This window comes from Plecotus auritus, assembly GCF_963455305.1.
Source record: "Plecotus auritus genome assembly, chromosome: 7".
NCBI lineage: Eukaryota > Metazoa > Chordata > Mammalia > Chiroptera > Vespertilionidae > Plecotus > Plecotus auritus.
The window spans coordinates 78,461,087-78,469,859 of NC_137774.1; positions in this window are offsets into that span (position 1 = coordinate 78,461,087).

Sequence of the window (8,773 nt, forward strand, 5' to 3'; positions counted from 1 at the left end):
GGCATGTACCTTGGTTGCGGGCACATCCCCAGTAGGAGATGTGCAGGAGGCAGCTGATCGATGTTTCTCTCTCATCGATGTTTCTAACTCTCTATCCTCTCCCTTCCTCTCTGTAAAATATCAATAAAATATATTTAAAAAATAATAATAAAGCTAAGGCATATAGGGCTTACTATGTGCCAGGTACTGTTCTCAGTGCTTTTTGTACATTAACCCATTTCAACCTGTCAAAGAAAACCTAGAGCTAGACAGTAAAGTGGCAAAACAGATTTTACTCAGGAACTATTGCAACAGGGGAAAAGAGACCTTAGTGTAGAACCTGGGGCTCAATTCCAAATTTAACAGGGACAAGAAGGTGGGAATATATAGCCCAGGAGCAGGGTGGGGCCAGTGGATGGAAAATTACTGAGCAGAAACATCAGGGGGTCAGGGGGATTCTGGCTAAACCAACCTAACAGGATTCTTGCTAAAGGCAGGCTTAGGTGGGGGTGGGGGTTGAGGAATTTGGTCAGATACCAATGGTAATCAGATATTGAGGGTGGGAGATTCCAGCTAAACTGACTTGACTGGATTCTTGCTAAAACTGGGTGATGTGAAGAACACAGAACTGCAAAGTCAATGTGTAGCTGGGAAGAGAGTTCACAGTGGTGCCCGGCAGCACCCAGGGAGGCCAAGGGAGCCTCAACCCGATACTGGGGTCCGGGTTCTTGTCATGGAACAAGAAAAAATTACGGAGCATGGCAGAAAGATTCAGCAATGCACAATAAACTTATTAAAGTGATAGTACACACTAGCGGGCGGCCTCAGAGAACAAGACGTCTCAATGGGGGCTGGGTGGAAGGTTTTCATTAAACATGGGCAAGGGGTTGGGGACAGGATGGTCCTCAGCTTCTGACACTGGTGGGGTGACTGCCAACATGGCTGGTCCTTGACCCTCCTCTCCAGATAGCAATTTTATTTTTGTCCGCTCAATTACAGGAAATTGGGGAGGGGAAGCGGGGGAACAGCTGGTCAGTGAAGGTCACTTCTGCGATATTCCAGCCAAGATCGAAAAGGGGAGGGTAGAGTTTGAGGCCTGTGCTCCCTATTCTAACTTTCCTCTCATAAATCCCCCGAGAGATTTTGATTCCATAATCATGGGAAGACGAAAGGTTGGTGGACAGTCTTTTGAGGTTGCTTCAGGCTGACACTGGGTGTGGATCCTGCCCAGCCTTGGATTGAAAGTCTCTTTCTGCCTGATCTAAGGGCCCGAGCTCTATATTCCCTGGATGTTGAGGTATGGGCTCCTTGGAGTGTCATCATCTTTACATGAAATTCTTGTAAGCTACAATGTATAAACTTAACAAGGTTAAAAAGGCATGGACCAAAAAAAAAAAAAAAAGGAAAAAAAAAAGGCATGAACCAAATAATAAAAGAAGGAGAATGGTTATTAATGGACCAAGGAATGGAAAGAGTCAAGTGAAAGAAGGGAGTCTTTTCAATCATGTTCTAAACAGCATTGGGATCTGTTTTTTGGTCCCCTGTTTGTACATTTTTTTGATACTAAATTTAATCTGATCTGATTTGGTTACGTATGTGTAGCAGGTTTTATTAATGACTATTCAGACGCCTCCCTGTCTGGCGAGGAGTTAGCCTAGGGAAAGTCTATTGTCTAGACCAGCAGTTACCAACCTTTTGGACCTCAGAGACCACCAGTGGTCCGTGGACCAAGCATGTCAAACTCAAAAGCTAACATGGGCCAAACAAACAAGGTTTAAGTTTATGTGGGCCGCAAAAAACAAAAGCTTCAATTTTCATAGAAACGTAGGTTTATTTCAATAGACACATGCTGAATACAAAGGGCTGAAATAAATGTCATCGTTAACATAAAATAATAGAATTTTAATAAAAATTAATATTTTTTCTTGAACATTAACTTACCAGACACTGAGTAACTGCACAGATAATAAGTGTCATGCAAATAAACTTATTTTTCTTGTTCCTGTAGTGCACACCAAACAAGTCAGTCCAAGACTAATGATGTGGCAATTGCCTGCTAAAATATTTGCTGCTAGTATTAGTGGAGAGAAATGGTGTGCCTGTGCATAAGGCGCTTAAGGGAAATGAATGCAACACGATTATAGTAATCAGTCACTAGCGAACGATGTAGTTCGTTATCAATAACTAGAGGCCCAGCGCATGAAATTCATGCACAGGTAGGGTCCCAAGCCTGGCCTGTGATCAGGGCTGATCTTCCCTGGCTGCCGGCAGCTGGCCCCGCCCCCTGCTGCTACAGCCACTGGTCGCCCTCTGTGTGTGGGGTGACCAGCAGGGTGATTGGGGCCTGCGGGCTGGGGGCAGCTCTTGTGTTAAGCATCTGCCCCCTGGTGGTCAGTGCACATAATAGCTGACCGCTTGTTCTGCCGTCCGGTTGATTTGCATATTACGCCTTTATATATATATATAATGTATAACAAGATATTGTAAAAATTAAGCTACAAAATTTTTATTAAAATGTTTCTTACATACCATTATCGTGGCTGGACTGCAAAAATATTCGTTGTGGGCCACATGCAGCCGCAGGCTGCAAGTTTGACATGCTTGCGGTAAAACAAGGAAGGCATATTTGGAGTCTATGTAAATGTTGACTCTTTTGTCTTTTTCTAGTTCAAGAGCTCAGGTCAAAGCCATGAGTTTAGCCATTTGGGCTGAAGCTCCCAAGGGGAGAGACTTGGCTTCTGTGGTCCCTGAGATTCACGATTGCATAGCCTGCCCTCCTCCTTCCCTGGTCAACAGAACTACTTCCATGGGTAAACTGTTCTACCATACATCAGGATTGTCAAGGGCTATGTCCTTTAAGTCAGGTCTGCTGGAGGATACCTGTTCAATAGTTTCAGTAGAGGAATGCAAGATGTCCTGGTTTTCAGGCCCACTTCAGGAATTAAGGTAGCTAAGTGTAGGGTTGGGCATATTTTTAGAATGAGCTCGGGAGAACCTAAGAGAAGTGCCTGGTGTTTATTAAGTCTTCCTCCTGTTAGTCAATAGTGTCTTTTTACCTCAAGGATACTTTGAAGCTGATATGGAGTTTGGACATCTAAAGGTTGGCCTTCGTTCGGTCAGCTTAGTAGCTTCCTCTGTTAACAAGGCAGTTGGCCCTGGCTGGTTTGGCTCAGTGGATAGAGCATCAACCTGCACTGAAGGGTCCTGGGCTTGATTCTGATCAAGGGCACATGCCTGGGTTGTGGGCTTGATCCCCAGTGGGGGTGTGTGCAGGAGGCAGCCTATCAATGATTCTCTCTCTTCATTGATGTTTCTATCTCTCCCTTCCTTTCTGAAATCATTAAAATATATTAAAAAAAAAAAAAAAAAAAGGCAGTTGAAGTAAGCCACTGGCCTAGGGATGTTGCCTAGCTTTTGGGTTAGGACTCCTGAGGCAATTTCTTGTGTTTTTTTGCTACATATAGAATAAACAGCTAATTGATATTGTAATTTAAAGTCCCATTTACAGGGAGGCCTAAGGGTGGGGCCTCAGTTAAGGGGCCTTGAAGGCTCAGTTTAATTCTAATAGCTCAGAATCAGGTCCTTTGATTGCCTCATAAAGAGGCTTAGCTATCAGCTCAAACCCGGGGAATCCAGATTTGGCAGAAACCTGACATTCCAAAACAGGTTCTTAATTGTGTTGTTTGTTTTTTTTGTCTGGGGGACTGCAAGATTTAGAATAGCCTCTTTTGTTCTATAGAGAGTGAGATCCCTGGGTTAGGTAGTAGCCTAAATATTTGACCACTGAGAAGGAAATCTGGGCCTTATTGGGAGACACTCGGTAGCCCTTTCCCACCCAGGAAATTAAGGACTAAGATAGTGTTGTGGTCAGAGTCCAGTTTGATGGGGCTACAGATGAGAATGTCATCAACGTATTGAATTATGGTTCTATGTGGTAGTTTTAATTCCCAGAGAATTTTTCCAAGTATTTGTCCAAAGATATGAGGATTATCTCAGAAAGATGGTCCAAGTAAATGGAGCTGCTACATTGGTGTCGGGATCCATCCATTCAAAGGCAAACAGAGGCTATCTGGGTGAAGTTGGATGCATCCTTGAGATCTAGCACAGTGAACTATTTGGCCTCATGAGAAACCTGGGAAAGAATATATGGATTGGGTACAATAGGGTGAATGGGAATCATAGCCTTGTTAATGGCTCATAAATCCTAAAGCATACAATACTCTCCATTTGTTTTGTTTCTTTACAGGCAGTATATGAGTGTTATAAGGGGATTGACAAGGAACTATAAGTCCATGCTGAAGGAACTTATCAATGAGGGGTGTTTAGTCCCCGATGGGCTTCGGTCTCAGGGGGTACTGACATTTTTGGGCGTATCCAGCCATTTTAGCTAAATTTGTACAAGGGGTACCTGGGTGGTCCCTGCAGGTAGTACTAGACTATTGGGTTAACAGAAGACTATATATGGGCTGGGATGGAATCTAACTGAGGATGTGCTGAGTCTTGGTTAGAGAACTAGAGAAATATGGAGTGGCAGTTCCTCAGAGAATCTTGAGACCAGAGGGGCCTGGTTCCTAGCCTTCCTGTTCCTCTGGATTATCTATTGGGCATCATGGAGACACCAACAGAAGAGAATCATCTAGGATGCTTGAATTCCCCTGGGAAGGGCTAGAAAAAGGAGAATGGGCATAGCAGATCTTACATGAGCCTCTTTTGTCTTGTCTTGGTATAGGGCCATGAAGTCTTGTATATAAGGGATTTCTATTTCCTGGCATTCACAGAAGAAGAGATCTAATTGATATTGAAATTTAAGGTCCCATTTATAAGCCATGTTTCCTTGTTCCCTAATTTGTATTGGGACCACGCCACATTGCAGAAGAAAATGAGCTGTTAAAGGTTTTATTTTATTTATGTATTTATGTATTTATGTATTTATTTATTAAAATATATTTTTATTGATTTCAGAGAGGAAAAGGAGAGAGAGAGAGAGATAGAAACATCAATGATGAGAGAAAACCATTGATTGGCTGCCTCCTGCATGCCCCTCACTGGGGATCGAGACTGCAACCCAGGCATGTGCCCTGACCGGGAATCAAACCATGACCTCCTGGTTCATAGGTCGACACTCAACCACTGAGCCATGCTGGCTGGGTGAGTTGTTATTTTTAAACCATCTAATTTAAAGTCCTTTCAGTTGGCTATAATGCAGTCTAGTGATGAGTCTTCAGGAATATGTGTCTGAGTAGAGTATATGGGGCATTATCCAAGGCATCCCTTGAGATAAACTTAACCGTGCAGGTGTTCAGACAGTAAGTAGTTGCTAGCGAAGAGACTACTCTAAGCAAGCAGGACCGAGGGTAGGTATTATTATTTGACCTTGCATTAATACTAGAAGCCCGATGCACAAAATCCATGCAAGAGTAGGCCTTCCTTCCCCAGGCTGCTGGCACCAGCTTCCCTCTGGCACCCAGGACCTGGGCTTCCCTCCAGCCACCGGCAGGCACCCTGGACCCAGGCTTCCCTTGCAGCCCCATTTCGTCTGGGAGGACGTTCGGAAGGACATTTGGTCTAATTAGCATATTACACTTTTATTAGTATAGATACCGGAGGAATTACACAGCACACTTTATTACTCACAAGGTTCCTGGTACCATGGGCTCAGACTTAACAGGGTCCCTGGAGAAGCGTGGCATCCTCTGCGGGCAGTGGCGGATCCGTCTTTGGGTGGCTGGCCGGCCGTCTGGTTGGGTCAAGTCAGCAGGAGGAAGGCGACCAAAGTCTCACCATTAGAGGTTCGGCCGTTCTTCTGCCATCTGGCGTGGAGCAAGGCAGCGTGGAGCATGGATCAAAAGTATGATCCATGTCTGAAGGATCCGGGACCCGTTTTTTAAGCCTGTTCTGGCCCACAGCAGTCCAGGTGGCTATCAGTAACATACGTCACCACACAAGTGTTAATCAGAGTACAAGCTGGTTATCAGTAACATGTGTCATTCCTATGGGTGGAGTACAGGAGGAATATAGGGTAAGTTTTATCTATGTCACACACACACAGGGCGGTGGCTACCTAAGTGGTCAAGTCTGACCCTTAATATATCACTCTAAGAGCTCACCTTAATATTACAAACTTATAAACTAGAAAATTATTACTATTACAATATGTTAGAGTGGGCAGTTAGGAAGATATGAACTGGGTAAGGCAGTTGGGGCTTAGAAGGGATATGTGTGAGATGTGACAAATTAAAAAGAGACAATAGAGGTGACAGACCCCTATGTGAGGAGAGAAGATTTAGAGTCCGTCCAGGATATGGTCTAACTGGTAGCATAACACTTGGTGAAGGAGCATTATAGCTTAAAGATAAATATCTTTTTTGGAGAAATAAGGGAGAGAGAGACTTACTCAGGGGCACTCCAGCCTAAGAGTTCACATATCCTAAACCTCACGTAAGTGGGGCACTTGGTTTGGTTTCTGCCAGCTGAGTTACCCAATCAGGTTCTATCTGAGTTTATTCCTTTTCCTGCAAATAAATTCTCTCCTGCTATTTATTGTCTCTTGTTTGAATTCATTCCTAGAAGAAGAAAAGAACTGAGAACGAGTACTGTCCCTGGCCAGAGACCACCTTAACCACTGCTGACAGAAGGTTTTCCCATAATGCCTAGAGAAAAAAAAGTGGGGCACTAGTGAGGGCTAGACATCCGAACCAGTCCATTAGAGGATGGACTGACTGACAATCCACCTGCTCATTGAGGGCAGGTGAGGAGGATCCAATCTTAGGAGTTAGGGTATCCCCTGCACCCAGGTATAAGCCCCTTGAGGAAGCATCCTTCCAGTTAAAGGACTCATGCTGGTGAGTGGTCAGCAAGAAAGGAGAAAATAACCCAGCAATCCAGTGCGGTCAGAAATCGGTCCAGGAGAGGCCACTGTGGTCATACCATAGAATAGTTTGTAAAAGTTTCTGAAATGGAATTTTTGGACTGGAACCCAGATTCTTTGTCCACCAGAGTCGAAGAATGAATCCACGGACAGAAGATGGTTTAGCAAAGGTGGAAATTTATTAAAGAACAAGTATAGACTCCCACGTAGGGAGTGGGAAGAGTACTATGGAACGGACTCCCACGTGGGGAGGGGGAAAAGGGTCCCACTGAGTTCCTTTTCCCTATGGCTTATAAAGGCTGCAGATCCTGGTGCCTTGATATCCCCTCTGATTGGTCACTATTCCCTTAGATTGGTTACTATAGGCTCAAAGGTTGAACCTCACATGGTTGAACCTCAACAATAATAAGCCCTTTTCTTATTATTTTCCTATTCCCTTTGAGCTTCTTCTCCATCTGGATGAAGGGCTTCCTTCTCTTTATTTTGTAAATATAGACCTTTTGCTGTTCCCATCTCCCTCATTCTATGGAAATGTACCTGTTGCAGCTTTTCAGGTTCCCTATTCTGTGGAAATATACCCACTGCTGCTCTGCAGCCCTGTGCTTCCTCCATGGTCCTCTTAATTTCTAAAATTTCTAAAAATTCCTAAAACCTGTCGTTTTCACTCCTAAAAATTCCTGTTTAATTTCAGTTTGAACTTGGACCAGGTAAAACTGAGGTACATGGGGATTCTGAAGAAAGTGTGCATGTGTGTAGAGTAGCAGGAAATGCGATGATTGTAATGAGGACTAACGTCTCAAAAATAGTACAAGAACAGTGGAAGCATGAGTAATCTTGAGTCTGGATTATAAAATCACAAATGTGGAATTTTGTGGCCATGTTCAGTCCAGAAGCTAAACGACAGACTATGCAGAGAGATATCCGAGAGCAAGATGTGTTTATGAGGCAGAGATGAAACAAGGCAAGTCCATGTAGGCAAACTTACCAGCAACCTCTAGCAGAAAACTTACTTCTCCAGGGTGTGGGTCTGAGGCTCTTGGTCACATAGGAAAGGGAATCGAGAGGGAGTCAGAGAGAGGGGGCTGGTGGGTCCAGGTTCTTGTCACAGAACAAGAAAGAATCCGGGAGTGTGACAGAAAGATTTAGCAAAGCACAGTTTATGTATTAAAGCGGTAGCATGCCCTAGGAAAGTGAGAGTGGGTGACCTCGGAGAACTAGATGTCCTGATGGGGTCTGGATGGAAGATTTTTATTAGATGTGGGCAAGAGGGTTGGGATAGGATGGTCCTCAGCTTCTGACGCTGGTAGGGTGACTGCCAACAAGACTAGTCCTTGGCCCTCCTCTCCAGATAGCAATTTCTTTTTTCTTTTCTTTGTCCTCTCAATTACAGAAAATTGGGGAGGGGGAACAGGTGGTCAGTGAAAGTCATGTGCAATGTTTCAGCCAAGACAAAAAAAGGGAGGGGTAGAGCTCGAGGCCTTTGTTCCTTATTCTAACTTTCCTGCCTCAACAGGAGCCTGACTATAAAGTTCAGCCAAAGAGAGAGGCATTGTCAAACTTTAAGTTAACTCTATGAGGTAGATAGTGAAACCAGACAACCAATAGGTCTGGGTTGCCTGTCACTACTTGAGCCAATTAAGCAGAGACAGGGTTGAATCATATATGAGTGGTTATTCCAATAATGTAGGCGTTATGGGAGAGCAGCAGATCATCCACAAAAATCTGCTTTGCACCCCACCATTAGCCAGCTGCTTATATTGGGTAGGACAAAGATTACATGGTGAAGTAGGCAAAAGGAATAAAAATAAGTATTACATGCATGAGGGAGTAGCCAATGGTGGGAGGGGGTGGGATGGGACTCCATTATTTGGGCAACAAGGTTGTTAATCTTTCCAGGATAATAGGCAATTCTTGAATGAGAATGCA